Source organism: Triticum urartu, chromosome 5, assembly GCF_003073215.2.
Source record: "Triticum urartu cultivar G1812 chromosome 5, Tu2.1, whole genome shotgun sequence".
NCBI classification, from domain to species: domain Eukaryota; kingdom Viridiplantae; phylum Streptophyta; class Magnoliopsida; order Poales; family Poaceae; genus Triticum; species Triticum urartu.
In genome coordinates this window covers 203,990,156-204,012,179 of record NC_053026.1, presented here as the reverse complement: position 1 = coordinate 204,012,179, position 22,024 = coordinate 203,990,156, and positions in this window count along the sequence as shown.

Below are 22,024 nucleotides of genomic sequence, written 5' to 3'. Positions count from 1 at the left end.
CTTTGCTCTATTGAATACATGACCATGGCTGGCCTAGTGTAATCTAACTTCCGCTGCATAGTAATAGGCACAATCTTCACTGTTTGTCTTCATAACTCTCATGTTTTGAAGACTTTCATAAAAATCGCCTATTCACCCCCCCCCCCTCTAGTCGATATAACGCACTTTCAAAATTAATGACATTGTGAGCTCATTGGATGAAAAGATGAGGAGGAGAGCGAAGAACAAAAGGAGGAAGAGCGGATTGATCACTCGTTCCCACCATCTAATGAGAGTAACTCTTCAACTCATACATTGTTTAATCTCCCTTCGTGCTTACCGAAGGATGATTGCTATGATGATTGTTATGGTCCCGTTGATACTTTTGAAATATCCCTTTTTGATGATGCTTGCTATGCTTGTGGCCAAGATCCCAATATGAATTATGCTTATGGAGATGACTTGCTATAGTTACTTATGTTAAACATGAAATTGTTGCTATTGCACCCACGCATGATAGTCCTATTATCTTCTTGAATTCTCCCGGCAACACTATATCGGAGAAGTTTGCCCTTATTAAGGATTATATTGGTGGGTTGCGTTTTACTACTACACATGATGATTTTCATAGATATAATATGCATGTGCTTGCTGCTCCTACTTGCAATTATTATGAGAGAGAAACTACATCTCCGCCTCTCCATGTTTCCAATATGATAAAATTACAAGAAACTGTTTATACTATGCATTGGCCTTTACTATGTGTGCATGAATTATTCTTTTATGATGTGCCGATGCATAGGAAGAGAGTTAGACTTCGTTGTTGCATGATATATGTTACTTTGTGCTCACTACTAAATCACAAATCATTGTTAATTAAAATTGGCTTTGATATACCTTGGGATCCGGGTGGATCCATTACTTGAGCACTATATGCCGCTGCCAGGGAGACAACCCAGAAGTTTTAGAGAGTCATTTATTTCTGTTGTGTGTTTTTATAAAGTTTAACAACAAGAACAATGTGCCAAGATTTGCCTTTAGGTTACACTGCTTGTTGGTTTGTGCGGTGAAGAACAGAAACTTTGGTTGTAGTGCGCGACTTTACATTTTTTATAGGAACTTCAAACGATTCTAAAACCTTTTGCACTGTCTTTCTATACAAATTGTTTATTTTTCATAATTGTTTCAGAATTTTTGGAGTACCAGAAGTATGTTGAATATTCAGATTACTATAGAGTGTCCTGTTTAAAACAGATTCTGTTTTTGATGCATAGTTTGCTTGTTTTCATGAAACTATAGATTTCTATTAGTGATTAAGCCATGGAAAAGTTATATTACAGTAGCTACAGTGCGAAAACAAAATATGAATTGGTTTGCAACAGTACTTAGACTAGTGATTTGCTTTATTATACTAACGGATCTTACCGAGCTTTCTGTTGAGTTTTGTGTGGATAAGTGTACAAAGATCGAGGAGGTCTCGATGTGAGGAGAAGGAGGGGAGGCAAGAGCTCAAGCTTGGGGATGCCCAAGGCACCCCAAGTAAATATTCAAGGATACTCAAGCGTCTAAGCTTGGGGATGCCCCGGAAGGCATCCCATCTTTCTTCAACAAGTATCGATATGTTTTCGGATTCGTTTCGTTCATGCGATATGTGCAAATCTTGGAGCGTATTTTTGCATTTAGTTTTCACTTTTCTTTGATGCACCGTGCTGGTATGAGATAGTCCATGGTTGATTTATAGAATGCTCATTGCACTTCACTTATATATTTTGAGTATGGATTTGTAGAATGCTTCATGTGCTTCACTTATATCATTTGAAGTTTGGATTGCCTGTTTCTCTTCACATAGAAAACTGCCATTTGTAGAATGCTCTTTTGCTTCACTTATATTTGTTAGAGCGTGGCCATATCTTTTGTAGAAAGTATTTAAACTCTCTTGCTTCACTTATATCTATTTAGAGAGATGACAGGAATTGGTCATTCACATGGTTAGTCATAAAATCCTACATAAAACTTGTAGATCAATGAATATGATAAGTTTGATTCCTTGCAATAGTTTTGCGATATAAAGATGGTGATATTAGAGTCATGCTAGTGGGTAGTTGTGGATTGTAGAAATACTTGTGTTGAAGTTTGTGATTCCCGTAGAATGCACGTATGGTGAACCGTTATGTAACGAAGTTGGAGCATGAGGTATTTATTGATTGTCTTCCTTATGAGTGGCGGTCGGGGACAAGCGATGGTCTTTTCCTACCAATCTATCCCCCTAGGAGCATGTGCGTAGTACTTTGTTTCGATGACTAAAAGTTTTTTCCAATAAGTATGTGGGTTCTTTATGACTAATGTTGAGTCCATGGATTATACGCACTCTCACCCTTCCATCATTGCTAGCCTCTTCGGTACCATGCATTGCCCTTTCTCACCTTGAGATTCGGTGCAAACTTCGTCGGTGCATCCAAACCCCGTGGTACGATACGCTCTATCACACATAATCCTCCTTATATCTTCCTCAAAATGGCCACCATACCTACCTATCATGGCATTTCCATAGCCATTCCGAGATATATTGCCATGCAATTTCCATCATCATCATATACATGACTTGAGCATTCATTGTCATATTGCTTTGCATGATCGTAAGATAGCTAGAATGATATTTTCATGGCTTGTCCGTTTTTATATCTTTGCTACGCTAGATCATTGCACATCCTGGTACACCACCGGAGGCATTCATATAGAGGCATATCTATGTTCTAGTATTGAGATGTAAGTAAATAAAAGTGTGATGATCATCATTATTAGAACATTGTCCCAGGTTAGGTTATCAAAATAAAAGAGGCCAAAGAAGCCCACCAAAAAATAAAAAAATAAAAAATGAGAGAAAAGAGAGAAGGGACAATGTTACTATCCTTTTACCACACTTGTGCTTAAGAGTAGCACCATGTTCTTCATATAGAGAGTCTCTTGAGTTATCACTTTCATATACTGGTGGGAATTTTCATTATAGAACTTGGCTTGTATATTCCAAGGACGGGCTTCCTCAAATGCCCTAGGTCTTCATGAGCAAGCAAGTGAAGGAAATATGCCCTAGAGGCAATAATAATGTTATTATTTTATTTCCTTATATCATGATAAATGTTTATTATTCATGCTAGAATTGTATCATCCGGAAACATAATACTTGTGTGAATACATAGACAAACCAAACGTCACTAGTATGCCTCTACTTGACTAGCTCATTAATCAAAGATGGTTATGTTTCCTAACCATAGACATGTGTTGTCATTTGATTAATGGGATCACATTATTAGGAGAATGATGTGATTGACATGACCCATTTCATTAGCTTCGCACCCGATCGTTTAATATATTGCTATTGCTTTCTTCATGACTTATACATGTTCCTATGACTATGAGATTATGCAACTCCCATTTGCCGGAGGAACACTTTGTGTGCTACCAAACGTCACAACGTAACTGGGTGATTATAGAGGAGCTCTACAGGTGTCTCCAAAGGTAAATGTTGGGTTGGCGTATTTCGAGATTAGGATTTGTCACTCCGATTGTCGGAGAGGTATCTCTGGGCCCTCTCGGTAATGCACATCACATAAGCCTTGCAAGCATTGCAACTAATGAGTTAATTGCAAGATGATGTATTACGAAACGAGTAAAGAGACTTGCCGGTAACGAGATTGAACTAGGTATTGAGATATCGATTGAATCTCGGGCAAGTAACATACCGATGACAAAGGAACAGCGTATGTTGTTATGCGGTCTGAGCGATAAAGATCTTCGTAGAATATGTAGGAGCCAATATGAGCATCCAGGTTCTGCTATTGGTTATTGACCGAAGACGTGTCTCGGTCATGTCTGCATTGTTCTCGAACCCGTAGGGTCCGCACGCTTAAGGTTTCGATGACAATTATATTATGAGTTTATGAGTTTTGATGTACCGAAGTCAGTTCGGAGTCCCGGATGTGATCACGGACATAATGAGGAGTCTCGAAATGGTCGAGACATACAAATTGATATATTGGACGGCTATATTCGGACACCGGAAGTGTTCCAGGTGATTTCGGAGAAAACCAGAGAGCCGGAGGGTTACCGGAACCCTACCGGGAGAAGTAATGGGCCATATGGGCCTTAGTGGAGAGAGAGAGGGGCAGCAAGGGTGGGTCGCACGCCTCCTCCCCCCTGATCCGAATTGGACTAGGAGAGGGGGGGCGGCGTCCCCCTTTCCTTCTCCCTCCCCACTTCCTTCCCCCTCCTAGTAGGAGTCCTACTCCTACTAGGAGGAGGACTCCTCCTGGCGCGCCAATAGGGGCCGGCCGGCCTCCTCCCCTTGCTCCTTTATATACGGGGGCAGGGGGCACCCCTAGACACACAAGTTGATCCACGTGATCATATTCTTAGCCGTGTGCGGTGCCCCCTTCCACCATAATCCTCGATAATATTGTAGTGGTGCTTAGGCGAAGCCCTGCCACGGTAGTACATCAAGATCGTCACCACGCCGTCGTGCTGACGGAACTCTTCCCTGACACTTTGCTGGATCGAAGTCCGGGGATCGTCATCGAGCTGAACGTGTGCTAAAACTCGGAGGTGCCGTAGTTTCGGTGCTTGATCGGTCGGGCCGTGAAGACGTACGACTACATCAACCGCGTTGTGCTAATGCTTCCGTTGTCGGTCTACAAGGGTACATAGATCACACTCTCCCCTCTCGTTGCTATGCATCACCATGATCTTGCGTGTGCGTAGGAATTTTTTTGAAATTACTACATTCCCCAACAGCAAGTTGGATGCACACCCACTTAGTTTTCTGTTTGAGCTTTCATACACTTATAGCTCTTAGTGCATCCGTTGCATGGCAATCCCTACTCCTTGCACTGACATCAATTGATGGGCATCTCCATAGCCCATTGATTAGCCGCGTCGATGTGAGACTTTCTTCCTTTTTGTCTTCTCCACACAACCTCCACCATCATATTCTATTCCACCTATAGTGCTATATCCATGGCTGACGCTCATGTATTGCGTGAAAGTTGAAAAGGTTTGAGAACATCAAAAGTATGAAACAATTGCTTGGCTTGTCATCAGGGTTGTGCATGATTTGAATATTTTGTGTGGTGAAGATGGAGCATAGCCAGACCATATGATTTTGTAGGGATAACTTTCTTTGGACATGTTATTTTGAAAAGACATGATTGCTTTATTAGTATGCTTGAAGTATTATTGTCTTAATGTCAAATGATAGACTATTTCTTTGAATAACTCGTGTCTTAATATTCATGTCATGATTAGATTACATGATCAAGATTATGCTAGGTAGCATTCCACATCAAAAATTATCTTTTTTATCATTTACCTACTCGAGGACGAGTAGGAATTAAGCTTAGGGATGCTGATACGTCTCCGTTGTATCTACAACTTTTATATACTTTTGGCAACTTTTTATACTATTTTTGGGACTAACATATTGATCCAGTGCCCAATGTCAGTTCCTGTTTGTTGCATGTTTTTGTTTCGCAGAAAATCCATATCAAACGGAGTCCAAACAGGATAAAAACTGACGGAGATTTTTTTTGGAATACATGTGATTTTTGGGAAGAAGAATCAACGCGAGACGATGCCCGAGGGGGCCACAAGGCACGGGGCACGCCCTGGTCCCTCATGGCGACCCTGTAAGGTAGTTGGTGCCCTTCTTTCGCCGCAATAAAGCTAATATCCGGATAAAAATGGTGTCCAAATTTCAGCCCAATCGGAGTTACGGATCTCCTGGAATATAAGAAACGGTGAAAGGGCAGAACTTGGAACGCAGAAACAGAGAGAGACAGAGAAACAGATCCAATCCCGGAGGGGCTCTCGCCCCTCCACCGCTCTGGAGGCCATGGACCGGAGGGGAAACCATTCTCCCATCTAAGGATATGGTGAAGGAAGAAGAAGAAGAAGGGGGCCCTCTCCCCCTCTCTCCTGTGGTGCCGGAACGCCGTCAGAGCCATCATCATCACCACAATCTACACCAACACCTCCGTCATCTTCACCAACATCTTCATCACCTTCCCCCTCTATCTACGGCGGTCCACTCTCCCACAACCCGCTGTACGCTCTACTTGAACATGGTGCTTTATGCTTCATATTATTATCCAATGATGTGTTGCCATCCTATGATGTCTAAGTAGATTTTCGTTGTCCTATCGGTAATTGGTGAATTGCTATGATTGGTTTAATTTGCTTGTGGTTATGTTGTTTTCCTTTGGTGCCCATCATATGAGCGCGCACGCGGATCACACCATAGGGTTAGTTGTATGTTGATAGAACTATGTATTGGAGGGCAAGAGTGACAGAAGCTTCAACCTAGCATAGAAATTCATGCATACGGGATCGAAGGGGGACCAATATATCTTAATGCTATGGTTTGGTTTTACCTTAATGAACGTTAGTAGTTGCGGATGCTTGCTAATAGTTCCAGTCATAAGTGCATAGAATTCCAAGTCAGGGATGACATGCTAGCAGTGGCCTCTCCCACATAAAACTTGCTATCAGTCTAGTAAAGTAGCCAATTGCTTAGGGACAATTTCGCAACTCCTACCACCACTTTTCCACACTCTCTATACTAACTTTATTGCTTCTTTACCTACAACAGCCCCTAGTTTTTATTTACGTGCTCTTTATATTCTTGCAAACCTATCCCGTTACACCTACAAAGTACGTCTAGTTTCATACTTGTTCTAGGTAAAGCGGACGTTAAGCGTGCATAGAGTTGTATCGGTGGTCGATAGAACTTGAGGGAATATTTGTTCTACCTTTAGCTCCTCGTTGGGTTCGACACTCTACCTATCGAAAGAGGCTACAATTGATCCCCTATACTTGTGGGTTATCACGCTCCGGACATGGTTGGAGTGCTTTCTTGGGGCAGGAAAGATGAGAACTTGGGAGCTGGAGCTCGAGAGTGGGTAGGCAGAAAGAGAGAAGGCGTGGGTGGAAGAGATGAATCTTTATCTCCTTATAAAGGCAGTGAATATCAAGCGCCTCCCCACTCACCTTAAAACTCGCCTGTTCCCATGGGCTGTGCAAACGACACAGTTGGATTACCCATGCCTGTATTGATGAGAATCCTGTAATAAGGGGACACGATCTCTACTTTGACAAGACATGCCAATGGGACCGCATCTTGAAGCGGCAGGCCGAAAAAAGGTTTGAAATAATGACCGGGTGATGACGTGGTGTCACATTATCAAAAATTGTTAGCAGATTGGACTCGTGAAATATTATATGCTCTGTGGTGGTGTGTGGTACTTGTATTGTAGATCCGGACACATTCTTTGTGTCCGAACACTATTTTGGAGTATTCGAAGGAGGAACCCGCCTTGCAATGCCGAAGACAATCTACATGCTGGACACCTCGTCATTGAAGCCTGGTTCAGGGGCTACTGAGGGAGTCCTGGACTAAGTGGTCCTCGGGCGTCCGGCGTGTTGGACGTGGGCCGGACTGATGGGCTATGAAGATACAAGACCGAAGACTTCCACCCGTGTTCGGATGGGACTCTCCTTGGCGTGGATGGCAAGCTTGGCGTTCAGATATGAAGATTCCTTTCTCTGTAACTGACTTTGTATAACCCTAGTCTCCTCCGGTGTCTATATAAACCGAAGGGTTATACTCCGTAGGACAATCACAATCAGATAGGCTAGACTTCTAGGGTTTTAGCCATTACGATCTCGTGGTAGATCAACTCTTGTAACCCCCAAACTCATCAATATTAATCTAGCAGGACGTAGGGTTTTACCTCCATCTAGAGGGCCCGAACCTGGGTAGACATTGTGTTCCCTGTCTCCTGTTACCATCAACCTCAGACGCACAGTTCGGGACCCCCTACCCGAGATCCATCGGTTTTGACAATGACAGCCTCCCCAGGCAACCTCCCAAGGAGCGGATATTTCTATGTAGGTACCCGACCTCCCAAGGCCGCGATGATGTGAGCCATGAAGACCAAGGCCAGGCGGGCACCAGCGGGCGCAGGGGAGGCAGTTTCGTCTTTGGTGCTAAGGAGGCAAGGATAGGCGTGGGTTCTCGAGGAATCTCCCAAAGGTTTCAATTTAATTGCACCAAGACCAAGACCGCGGGCTCGGCAGCACGGGTGTCATCACCGAGCCCATAGCTGCGTCACGGAGAGAAGCTTTGCAAGCGAATACCACCTTTCGTTAGGATTAGATGTACTACTTGTCCCCTTTCGAAATTGGCTTTTGTGGGATCCCTTCCCGCTTAAGTTTCAAGGGAAGAGGACCGAGGTCACAATAAATATAGGTTAGCCACCACCGTAGAAGGGATCGATCCCCGATCCTACCCTTTCCACCCTCACCACAATTGCCCTCACGAGGCTATTTATCCACGGTACTTGTTCATCCTGAGCCCCTCGTGAGGCCAATCCACCCCAAAGCAGGAGCAGGGTTTTACACCGCAAGGTGGCCCAAACCTGGGTGAACTGCCATGTTCATCTTCTTCCCCATTCACGCAAATTTGGCAAGGCTAGGCTATGGGGCGACGAGCTCGAAGCTTGAGAGGTTGATATCTTCACACATGCCCCAGAGTTCGAACCTTCTTAGGTCTGTGGAGCCCTGAATCCGACAGTCATTATCATCATCTTGATCCTCGAAGAGCGGGTTCGCCGAAGATGTAGGCCTATCCATCATGTGGAAGTGGTGGTGAGTAGGAAAATGAGAGAACAATATCAAAGTTACGTTTTTCAAAGATTGTGGATGTATCGAGTATCACTCAACAGAATGCTATAATAGTAGAATTGGTACCGAGTTTTGTTTTCTCACACCTACAAGTAAAAGGCTTATGGAGGATCTTGGTAAGGAAGTGGCACAAATAATTCAAGCAAAAGTTAGTCAAGATGTCGAAAATGTTGAAAAGATGCACAAATTGCAAGTAAGACAAATAGATCAAACCCAAGGATATCGCTAGGAACACATACACACATAGAGAAGATAGATGGGATCCGCACAACCAAGGAGTGAGCTAAAAATGTGAAACCAAGGGAAATGCTCTTGTTGTACGGAGAGATGCTAGCGTGATTGCACAAATGGGCTAGATACGCTTGTGCACCAGCCTATGAGAGAACCGGTCGTCTACTATCCCAAGTATGCTTTTGTATGTATGAACCGAGATGATGGCACTAGGCAAAATGGCTCAATGCTGATGCTTACAAGCTCTTTGTTTCTCTTTTGTTTGCTTAAAGGCTCTTCTTTTACTATGCCATAATGCTTGATTGTCGGGGAAAACAGACAGGGGTATATGCTTTCCCCTGAATTGTGCGCGGACAAGCCAAGACCAAGCCAAAGTACAAAGAATCAAGAGCATCGAAAGATCAACGTGCAGATTAGAGGGACCAATACCAAGCTAGAGAAGTAGGATATCATCAAGAGAAGGGCCTCCCTTGTAGGGCAGGCGAGCCCGGCAAGGGCCGAGGACACACTTAGAAGCAGACAGCCAAGGCATCTCGGCAGGGCCTGCCAGGGCTCACGAAGGCAAGACCACATCACCAACCACTCCACCACGACCCATGTCATTGATCAGTGCGGTGTCAAGCCGCAGAATGACTAAGTGGCAGCCATTCGCCACATGGCAGCCATTTTCTATAGGAGAAACCCACAGATGATAGTTGTCCTGTGACGTGTCAAGCGAGCAGGCACGGAGCTGGCAAGATAGCCCGGCAAGCCTTGCCAGGCAACCAATGATTTGACATTGAGCGGTGCATTTAATGTGCCCTTTCAGCCCGTGGAATTAGGTATTATAGCATTGTTTGCTATCTTATTAGTGCATAATGACTAATTTGCCATTGTGGTAACCCCTTGATCTATAAAAGAAGGCCCATGGCAACAATAGAAAGGGTTAGAAGATTGGATAACTCACACCCCCATACGCGAGTAGTCACCATCGCCCTAAGGCAACCCTTGCCGGGCAAGTGTACTATGCTCCACCACCACCTTTCCACCATAAATCCACCAAAGCTGGAGTAGGGTTTTACGCCTCACAGTGGCCCAAACCTGGGTAAACTGCCTGTGTGATCTCTGTCATGCTGCCCCACGCTCGTTTGCTCTTTGTCCAATGCGACATCCCCCTGCCGAACCATCAAGGGGCCTCCTGGTCCCATAGGTGGCCGTGGTTTCCCGCAACATCTTTGGCGATCGCTTGCATGAACCTGAGGGCGTGTACAACGTGTTTCACCCATGGTCACCCGTTTGAAGCCTCCGGCGTTCGCGGCGCCCACGAAGGCACAGAACAAAAGCGGGGCCATCCCCGCGCCATTTTATTGGTGTCCACACCTCGTCGTAGCCGCGGTTATGGCGAAGATCGTTGCTAATGGCAACTATGCCTATCTCAATGACCCGAATGGCGTATCCCACTGTTCAGGCACCATTTGGAGGAAGGGCGCAAGACGTGCGGGTGCGAGCTCCCTCCTTCCCGTCCCTTCCCCCTGTCAGCAGTCGAACCGCTTTAGCCTCGGGGTCGTCGATGTCAATGATTACCGTGCGACGCTCGGTCCAGTATTTCCCTAACTTAGGGCAATCCTGAGCAAAGCGCCAGTATGAGTCCGTCGATTGATGCCCCGGCAAGTGTGCTTCGGCAAGGCTGCCTGCATCGGCACGGCCCATGCAACGGCAACCGCTGGACTAACGCGAAGGGAAGGGAGCAAAAGGGCCAGAGAGGGACCAGAGGAGCCCGACACTATGCCCTGATGTTGCCAGCCCAATACGTGTCGGTCCCTACCGGGAACGAAGAAACCACCTGATTGTCTTCTGCTCCTCCAAGTGTCGCGGGCGCGCCCGGCGCGCGTGGCCCGGTACAGGAGAAAGGGGGCTCGAGACGAAAGCTAAGTTTACGATATCACCTCTTTTTGATACATTTCAGATTTTGGCAGTCGTTTATCCCGTAACTCCAATGAATGTTTGTATCATGAAAGCCCTCATACGATGGAACCTTGGATAGTTTCTTTGATGGCACCATCGTCCTGTCCAGAGCCATGCTCGCAGGTCGAGAGGCTGCATGGAGAGCTACCTAGGAAAAACCTGCCGAGACGCACCCACGTAAAGATGACTGTTAAGGGCCGGACCCTTACGACAATCGCGGCAATATGATATCGACAGGCATCCAAAGCATACATAGGAATTGATCATATGAACGCAAGCATATAGGGCTCAAAGGGATAAACATGCATTTAAAAACCCAGCAAGGAACGTCAGTTTCACGCAAACACTAGAGATAGAATGGCTAAACGCAAAATGTATGCCATGTTTCATTATAGGGCAACGCAGAAGCAACAACAGCCCAATGCTTGGCCTGATGGCCAGATGGAGCAGTTCAAACATGGAGAACCCTTTCAGCCCGAGGTGTAGCTTTCTCCTTTGCGGCAGCAACATCGGCACCCGTTGGCGGCTTCTTGAATCCATCATCAAGGTCAAGGTCTGGGTGGCGGCAGGCGACATTGCTCAAGACCATGAAGAGGGCGTCATGGGCAAGCTTCCAGGACTCGGTAGCCAAGCGCTCAGCCCTCCCCTCTTCATGCACTTTCATCTTCTTGATCAGCTCATTAAAGACGAGTCCCACCTTGACGCTTGGGACCTCCTGCTTGCTGGCCGAGAAGACTGGGTCGTCCATACGCATCGCCACATCCTGAACACCAAGACGCTCGGTGATGTCGATCAGGCTCATGATCCAGAGGTTACTCAGATCAACCTAATCTTCAGCTTGTCCTCTGCATCTTGCCGGAGATGTCGGGCATTGTCCAAATCCTTGGACAGCAACTGTTGGCGGGACTCAAGGGACTCCGCCGAACGCTCCAACGTGTCGATCCTTGCCTTCATGTCCGAGATGTTGCCATTGGCAGTCTCAAGGCTCTGGGTCTTGGAGGAGAGCTGCGACTGCACCTCAGCCAAGTGGATTTCCGCCTGCCGTGCCCCCTCTTTGAGTGCCTCCACCTCCTTGGCGCCCATGGTGAGGTCCTCATTCAGCTTAACCACCTGCCGGTCAAGGTCAATCTTGGCGGCGGATGCGGCATCTAGATCTTCAGTAAGCTTCTTCAGATGAGCAGCATGGTCAGTGGCAAGGGCCTCCAGGGCGGATCCATGCTTGTCCTCCAATTCCTTGGTGCATTGCTGCACCAGAGCCTCTAGACCTCCATCCTTGGTGCGGAGGGTGGCTTCGAGATCCTCCTCCCATAGGGATATCTCCTGCTCCCTGGCATCCAGGGATGCCTTCCGCTCCACCAAGCGCATCTCCCGAGCCATGACATCCTCCCTCGTCATTAGGAGCATCTCTTGCTGCCTCAGGAGCACCTTGAATTGCTTGCCGTTCCATTCGCGCAGCACCGAGCATTTGTCCTTCAGCTTCTAGACCACCCTACCGGCAGACTTGCGCTGCTCCTTAACCTCCTATCACTTCTGACTGTGTCGCGCCTGCATCTCCTTCACGCCCGCCGCTATGGACTCCATGAAGGACAAATCCATTGTGATAGCAGCTGAGTCGTTGACCTCCCCGACTCCCAGATACAACGGTGCTAGGAGGCGCTGAGCTCTTCATCAAGCTCCACATCCGTCGACGAGGATGGGCCGGGGGCTCCAATATCAGGCAATGACAACACCATGTCCAGTGCATTTAAGGAAGATGGTGGCGCCTTAGTGACGATCCCAGAGGAGGGAAGTGGCCCACGGTTTGGAGGGGGATTTTTGCCCCGTCAACCACTTCCTCTACCTAGGCGTCCTCCAGATACTGCTCCACCGCCGCCAAAGAGTCATGTGCATTCCCGGCAGCAAGATCCTGTCCTTCAACAACAGTAATCTCCATGGCCTCATCCGCGGCAGCCCTTCCTATATCGGCCACCACCTCCAGCAGCTCTGGTTCCTCGGCTTGGGGGGCTACACATGAAAAGGCCAGTGAAAGATGAGGAAGCATAAGTCTCAAGTGAATGGAGAAATATGGAGAAACAGTCAGAGCAAGGAAGAAAAGAAAAAATAAGTAAGATACCTGGAGAAGTCTGCCGGGCAGGAACCCCTGTTTTCCCGGCAGCGGCTGTTGCTGGGCCACAAGCTTCACCCTCCGCCGTGGAAGTCTCAGCAGCCTTCTGTGTAGCCTTATCCACGGAAGGTTCCGTGGCGGTTTCCTAAGCTCGAGCAACGGGGGAAGTGTGCCCCTCAGAGAGGGGCTCGCCCCGCGTCGTCTCACCTCCTCCTCCATAAGGGGGAATGGGGAGGCCGTCCCCATCGCCTCTAGTGGATGGGGCGACATCTCCGCTCCCGGGCCGAGGGCCGAACTAGGGGCTCGGCACGAGGTCCTCTGCATCACCCCCGCCAAGGCCGATCCCTTTGTGCATTCCAACGACCCGAGACACCGGAGCCTCTTCCGGCAATGGTGGATGAGGGTCTCCGTGTCCTCCTCCACTTCCCTGCTGGCGACGACAAGAGCAATCCACGAAAGGGAAAATCCTCCTTACTCTTCTGCAATGAGCATGGAGTTCAAGTTGAACTCCATGGGAGGAGGAGACTCTTGTCCTCTCTTTAGAGGCGAAGGGGAAAAACTCCCCGGAAGCTTCGGTGCTTGTTGTGGCGCTAGGAGCTCCGGGGAAGACGAGCTCTGCGAGGAGCTTGAGCGGGAGCCGGGGCTGGACTCCGCCTCCATGTCCATTGGCTGCTTGACGGATGAGGCCTTGGCCTGAGCAAGACGGGGAGACTGGCGGCATGACGCCTTTGCCTTGTTGGCCTTGGTAGTGGTCTTCTCCACCCTTTTGGCGGCTGGCGCTGGGTTGGAAGTCGCCGCCCCACGAACAATGGCATGCCTGCGGGTGCGCTGGTTTGGGTCTAGCTCGGGGGCTTGTGGCCTAGCTGCAAGCCACTCTTCGTCAAGATTCGCCACCATGCCAACCTCCTCCTCCTCCTGAAGCTTCGTTGCTTCCCTGGCTAGGGCCTCTAGCCTAGCAAAGTTATCCCCGGCAGCTCCTTCCATGGTTTTCGCCTTGTTGCCGTCGTGGGAAGAACTTCCATCCTCAGCAATGCCCTTGCCCTTCCCGGCCTTTGTGGCCTTCTCCATTTCCATGAGGCGGGCGGCCTTGTCCTCCTCGACCCTCTTCAGGATATACGCCACCTCCGTGGTAGAGGTGTGTTTATACATTCCAGTTTCAGTCCCGGTGGCCCTCTCCACCAGGGTGTTCGACCATTGGAGTTCTTCGTCCAGGGTGGGTAGCTACCAGGTGCTCGCTACCCCTTCGGCATTGCAGTCCGGCATCCACTTCAGAATCTGGTCTCGGGCAGAATTGATGTGCAGAGGGACGACAGTTGCCGGAAGCTTGAACAACTCAAAGCGACCAAATAGCTCGTCGCACAGCCAGCCATGGCCATAAACTGATAAGTTATTGGCCAACTCGGGGAGCAACCGCATCCTATCCGTAGCGTCGCCATACAACCATGTTGTTATGTCCCTTTCCCACAACGGCGAGATGCGGCGAAGAAGAAAGTATGCTCCCACATGCTCAATGGTTAACCCGGCAGTCCTCAAACAGGTGATCTTGTTAATTGCCGGGTGCAACCTATCCTCAGAGAGGCCTTTGGTGCTCCAATCCTTGCCGCGCTCGACACATTCCTTCTGTGCTTTGCAGAACTCGGGGGCTTCCTTATCCTGGATCCAGCACCAACCCCCTCTCCATTCATCCCATCTCTCGCCCAGGTACCTAGGGAGGTAATCCCAGATCTTCCTCGCCACACACGGCATCCAGCTTATGATTCAGGAGCAGTTAACTTTTCTCTCCACCCGCAGAACAAAGTAATGCCGGAACAGATCCACATTGGGCCTCACTCCAACGAAATTCTCACATAAATGTGCGAAAAAGGCCATGGTCGCCATTGCATTTCGCATAAAATCAAGGAGGTGGAATCCATAGATATTCATGACTGCCTCAAAGAACTCGGAGAAGGGGGGACAAAGGGCGCACATGAAGTAAGCACAGAAGAATCGATAAGAATCCAGCGGATCTTCCTTCCCCGCCGCATAAACTATGAGCACTCCATGCCCTTTTTCGACGGGCCTCCCCCACAGATACTCATACCTCACTTGAAGGACTAGGCCACTCAAGTTCGATGGGATGAAGACGACATCTACACTCTGCTTCTTGTTCAGCTCCGCCCCTCTCTTGCTTCCCTCGGCGGCAGCCTCCTTCGCCGTGGTCGTCGGCTTCCTCTTCTCCATAGGTTTCTTCCCCATTCCTGCGGCAGCAATGCGGAAGGGAGAGGGATTCGATGGGAAGGGCAAAGGCGGAGGGGAGAGCAGGAGAAGGAACTGTCGCTTGGCTTGCGGAGGAAGAAGATGGGAGAGCGGGGCAAGAGACATTTGAATCGTGCCGCTGTGTTTTTTCCCTGCTCTTAAGGGGGTAAAGCAGAACAGGGGAGCGACGCTTTAGAAAGTTATAGTTTCACCATAACTACAATAGTCCCACGACCCCACGACGCGCAGTAATTGCGCAAAGTGGACGTTGGATTGACTAGTCGCCATGACTAATGGGCGTGCGCAGCCCACCCCTGTCACGTGTCTGCACACTATTTGGGGGCTAACCCAACATGCCACGCGACATGTATGGCTCAGGCCCGGGGGCTTATGTCGGGGAAAACAGACAGGGGTATATGCTTTCCCCTGACTCGTACGCGGACAAGCCAAGACCAAGCTAGAGTACAAAGATTCAAGAGCATCGAAGGATCAACATGCAGATTAGAGGGACCAAGACCAAGCCAGAGAAGCAGGATATCATCAAGAGAAGGGCCTCCCTTGCTAGGCAGGCAAGCCCAGAAAGGGGCAAGGCCACACTTAGAAGCGTACAGCCAAGGCGTCCCGACAGGGCCTGCCAGGGCTCATGAAGGCAAGACCACCTCACCAACCACTCCACCACGACCCACGTCATTGATTAGTGCGGTGTCAAGCCGTAGAATGACTAAGTGGCAGCCATTTTCTATAGGAGAAACCCACAAATGACACTTGTACTATGACGTGTCAAGCGAGCAGGCGCAGAGCTGGAAAGATAGCCCGGCAAGCTTTGCCGGGCAACCAACAATGTGACATTGAGCGGTGCATTTAATGTGCCCTGTCAGCCCGCAAAGTTAGGTATGATAGCACTGTTTGCTATCTTATCAGTGCATAATGACTACTTTGACATTGTGGTAACCCCTTGATCTATAAAAGGAGGCCCATGGCAACCATAGAAAGGGATAGAAGATTGGATAACTCACACCCCCATACGCGCGTAGTCACCATCACCCTGAGGCAACCCTTATCGGGCAAGTGTACTACGCTCAACCACCACCTTTCCACCATCAATCCACCAAAGCAGGAGTAGGGTTTTACACCTCACGGCGGCCTGAACCTGGGTAAACTGCCTGTGTGATCTCTGTTGTGCTGCCCCACGCTCGTCTGCTCTTTGTGCAATGCGACGTCCCCCTGCCAAACCAGCAAGGGGCCTCCTGGTCCCATAGGTGGCCGTGGTTTCCCGGGACATTGATATTCGAACCGAAATATGAGATAACAAGTGTGATATGCACGGGAGAGACGTAACACTAAGGATGCACAAAAAGCATGGCCCGGCAATTCTCAACTTGCTAGTCTCGATGGGTAAGTAACGCAAAAGAGGCTCGAAGCTATCAAGGTGATGGCAAGGTAAGTTGTTAAGATGTCATCGAGGTTAACGTCCTTGCTTATGGTAGTATGATGATGAGGTGGTCGAAGTCGATGTGGAGTCCGAGTCGATGATGAGTGGCGGTGATGATGAAGTCAATTCGTGCCTAAGTAGCTGAAACACCTTAGGACACGTGGAACCACAACTCAAAGCTCAAATAGCAATGGGAAGAACTGCGGAAAGCGAATGGTGGTGAAAGAAAGGCAAAAAGATGCAAAAGTGGAAGTGGTCGAACAGCTCTATAAGTCCGATGCGCACGGGGTAAGTGAGGCCCTTGTGGACTGGGGCCCATGAGCACGGGGTCCTGATGGCCCGTGCGTGTGGGGTGTTCTGGGAGCGCAAGAACACCTTCGGATTCGTGGAGATTTCAAAAATTCGGCCAAAATTGGTGATGGGAAGGATGGGGGAGGTGGGTAAGGGGTAGATCCACTTGCCAAACACGAAATTCATGGATCAAATTAACAAAACCTCACAAGATCCAACAAATTGCAAGAAAAAAATTGGGACTATTTTTGGTGGGGATTTTTGAATTGGGACAAAAAGCAACAAAATTAGGCTGGAATATGGGGGTAGGGACTCCAAGATTTGAATCAACCATGGCTCATGATACCAAGATGTTTTAGGGTGAAACCCTGATACATCCATTTTGCATCATGCTTTTATATCCATATTTATTGCATTATGGGCTGCTATTACACATTATGTCACAATACTTATGCCTATTCTCTCTTTTTTACAAGGTTTATATGAAGAGGGGGAATGCCGGCAGCTGGAATTCTGGGCTGGAAAAGGAGCAAATATTACAGACCTATTCTGCACAACACCAAAAGTCCTGAAACTTCACGGGAGCAAGTTTTAGAATATATAAAAAATATTGGGTGAAAGAAGTGCCAAAGGGGGGCCACCCACCATCCACGAGGGTGGGGGCGCGCCCTACCCCCCTAGGCGCGCCCCTGCCTCGTGGGACCCCTGGCAGCCCTTTGATGCCCATCTTCTTCTATATGAGGTCTTTCGTCGAGGAAAAAATCATAAGCTAGCTCACGGGACGAAACTCCGCCACCACGAGGCGAAACCAATCTAGGGCTTCGGCGGAGCTATTCTGCCGGGGAAACTTCCCTCCGGGAGGGGGAAATCATCACCATCATCATCACCATCGATCCTCTCATCGGGAGGGGGTCAATCTCCATCAACATCTTCACCACCACCATCTCATTTCAAACCCTAGTTCATCTCTTGTATCCAATCTTTGTATCCAAACCTCAGATTGGTACCTGTGGGTTGCTAGTAGTGTTGATTACTCCTTGTAGTTGATGCTAGTTGGTTTACTTGGTGGAAGATCATATATTCAGATCCATTATGCATATTAATACCCCTCTGATTATGAACATGAATATGCTTTGTGAGTAGTTACGTTTGTTCCTGAGGAGATGGGAGAAGTCTTGCTATAAGTAGTCATGTGAATTTGGTATTCGTTAGATATTTTGATGAGATGTATGTTGTCTTTCCTCTAGTGGTGTCATGTGAACGTCGACTACATGACACTTCACCATTGCTTGGGCCTAGAGGAAGGTATTGGGAAGTAATAAATGGATGATGGGTTGCTAGACTGACATAAGCTTAAACCCAAGTTTATACGTTGCTTCATAAGGGGCTGATTTGGATCCATATGTTTCATGCTATGGTTAGGTTTACCTTAATACTTCTGTTGTAGTTGCGGATGCTTGCAATAGGGGTTAATCATAAGTGGGATGCTTGTCCAAGGAAGGACAGTACCCAAGCACCGGTCCACCCACATATCAAATTATCAAAGTACCGAACGCGAATCATATGAGCGTGATGAAAACTAGCTTGACGATAATTCCCATGTGTCCTCGGGAGCACTTTACTTTATATAAGAGTTTGTCCAGGCTTGTCCTTTGCTACAAAAAGGATTGGGACATCTTGCTGCACCTTATTTACTTTTATTACTTGCTACTCATTGCAAATTACCTTATCACGAAACTATCTGCTACCGATAATTTCAGTGCTTGCAGAGAATACCTTGCTGAAAACCGCTTATCATTTCCTTCTGCTCCTCGTTGGGTTCGACACTATCACTTATCGAAAAGGCTACGATAGATCCCCTACACTTGTGGGTCATCAAGACTCTTTTCTGGCGCCTTTGCTAGGTGGAATTTGGTAAGGAACAATTTATATAGTGTGCTGAAATTTACTGTCACTTGTTACTATGGAACATAATCCTTTGAGGGGCTTGTTCGGGGTGTCTTCACCCCGACCAGTAGAGAAAAGAGTTTCTCCTCAACCTAATGAACCTATTTAAAATGTTTACTTTGAAATTCCTTCAGGTATGATAGAGAAACTACTAGCTAATCCTTTCATAGTTTATGGAACATTACATCCCGATTTGCACCTACTCTATGTGGATGAAGTTTGTGGATTATTTAAGCTTGCAGGTATGCCCGAGGATGTTATCAAAAAGAAGTTCTAACATTTATCTTTGAAGGGAGAGGCATTGAAATGGTTTAGGCTATGTGATGAAAGGGGATCATGGAACTACAACCGATTGAAATTGGAATTTCATCAGAAGTTTTATCCTATGCATCTTGTTCATCATGATCGTAATTTATATATATATATATATATATTGGCCTCGCGAAGGAGAAAGCATCGCTCAATCTTGGGTGAGGCTTAAGACAATGTTATATTCATGCCCCAATCATGAGATCTCAAAAGAAATGATTATTCAAAAAATTTATGTTCGGCTTTCTATCAGTAATCGCTCCATGCTCGATACTTCTTGTACTAGATCTTTTATGATGAAGACTATTGAATTCAAATGGGATTTATTGGAAAGAATTAAACGCAACTCTGAATATTGGCATCTCGACGAAGGTAAGGAGTCAAGTATAACACCTAAGTTTTATTGTGTTAAATCTTTTATGGACACCGATGCTTTCCGTGAATTTAGCACCAAATATGGACTTGACTCTGAGATAGTAGCTTCTTTCTGTGAATCCTTTGCTACTCATGTTGATCTCCCTAAGGAGAAGTGGTTAAAATATAGTCCTCCCATTGAAGTAAAAGTAGTTGCACCTATTAAAGTTGAAGAAAAGACTATCACTTATAATGATCATGTTGTTCCTACTGCTTATATTGAGAAACCACCTTTGCCTGTTAGAATAAAGGATCATGCTAAAGCTTTGACTGTGCTTCATAAGAGTAATACTAGAACACCTACTCCCTCTGAGCAAATTAAAGTTGAACCTAGTGTTGCTATGGTAAAAGATCTCTTGGCCGATAATATTGATGGGCATGTTATTTACTTCTGTCATGAATCTGCAAGGATTGCTAGACCCGATACTAAAATAAACATAGACGTGTTGTAGGCATGCATGTTATTTTTGTTAAAATAGGAGATCATTGCTATCATGGCTTATGTGATATGGGTGCTAGTGAAAGTGCAATACCTCATTCCCTATACAAATAAATTATGCATGATATTGCACCTGCTGAGTTAGAGGAGATTGATGTTACAATTAAGCTTGCCAATAGAGACACTATTTCCCCAGGTGGGATTGTTAGAGATGTTGAAGTCTTGTGTGGGATAGTTAAATATCCTGCTGATTTTCTTGTTCTTGGTTCCCCACAAGATGTCTTTTGTCCCATTATATTTGGTAGACCATTCTTGAATACTGTTAATGCTAAGATAGACTGCAATGAGGATATTGTTTCTATTGGTTTAGGGGATATGTCTCATGAATTTAATTTTGCTAAATTTCGTAGACAACCCCATGATAAAGAATTGCCTAGTAAAGATGAAATTATTGGTCTTGCTTCTATTGCCGTGCCTCCTACTAATCCTTTAGAACAATATTTGCTAGACCATGAAAATGATATGTTTATGAATGAAAGAAGGGAAATAGATGAAGTATTCTTTAAACAGGGACCTATCTTGAAACATAACTCGCCTGTTGAAATCCTAGGGGATCCTCCTCCACCCAAGGGTGATCCCGGGTTTGAGCTGAAACCTTTACCTGATACTCTTAAATATGCTTATCTTGATGAGAAACAGATATATCCTGTTATTATTAGTGCTAACCTTTCAGAGCATGAGGAAAAGAAATTATTGAAAACTTTGAAGAAGCACCGTGCTACTATTGGATATACTCTTGATGATCTTAAGGGCATTAGTCCCACTCTATGCCAGCACAAAATAAAATTGGATAAATACACGAAACCAGTTGTTGATCACCAATAACGGTTAAATCCTAAGATGAAAGAAGTGATAAGAAAAGAAATACTAAAGCTTCTAGAGGAAGTTATAATTTATCCCGTTGCTGATAGTCAGTGGGTAAGTCATGTCCATTATGTCCCTAAGAAGGGAGGTATCACTGTTGTTCCTAATGATAAAGATGAACCGATCCCACAAAGAATTGTTACAAATTATAGAATGGTAATTGAGTTCCGCAAATTTAAGCTACTAAAAAGGATCATTACCATTTACCTTTCATTGATCAAATGCTAGAAAGATTATCCAAACATACACATTTTTGCTTTCTATATGGTTATTCTCGTTTCTCTCAAATACCTGTGTCAAAAGAGGATCAAGAAAAGACAACTTTCACTTGCCCTTTCGGTACCTTTGCTTATAGACGTATGCCTTTTGGTTTATGCAATGCACCCGCTACCTTTCAAAGATGTATGACTGTTATATTCTCTGACTTTTGTGAAAATATTGTTGAGGTTTTCATGGATGATTTCACCGTTTACGGAACTTATTTTGGTGATTTCTTAAGCAACCTTGACTGATTTTTGCAGAGATGTGAAGAAACGAATCTTGTCGTGAATTGGGAGAAGTGCCACTCTATGGTTAATGAAGGTATTTTCTTGGGGCATAAAATTTCTGAAAGAGGTATTGAAGTTGATAAAGCTAAGGTTGATGCTATAGAAAATATGTCATGTCCCAAACATTAAAGGTATAAGAAGCTTCCTTTGCCATCCCGGTTTTTATAGGAGGTTCATTAAGGACTTCTCTAAAATCTCTCGGCCTCTGACTAATCTATTACAAAAAGATGTTCCTTTAGTCTTTGATGATGATTGTTTAGAAGCATTTGAAATACTTAAGAAAGCTTTGATTTCTACACCTATTGTCCAGCCCCCTGATTGGAATTTACCATTTCAAATCATGAGTGATGCTAGTGATTATGTTGTAGGGGCTGTTCTAGGACAAAGAGTTGATAAGAAATTAAATGTTATTCAATATGCTAGTAAAACTCTAGACAGTGCCTAGATAAACTATGCTACTACTAAAAAAGAATTTTTAGCAGTTGTGTTTGCTT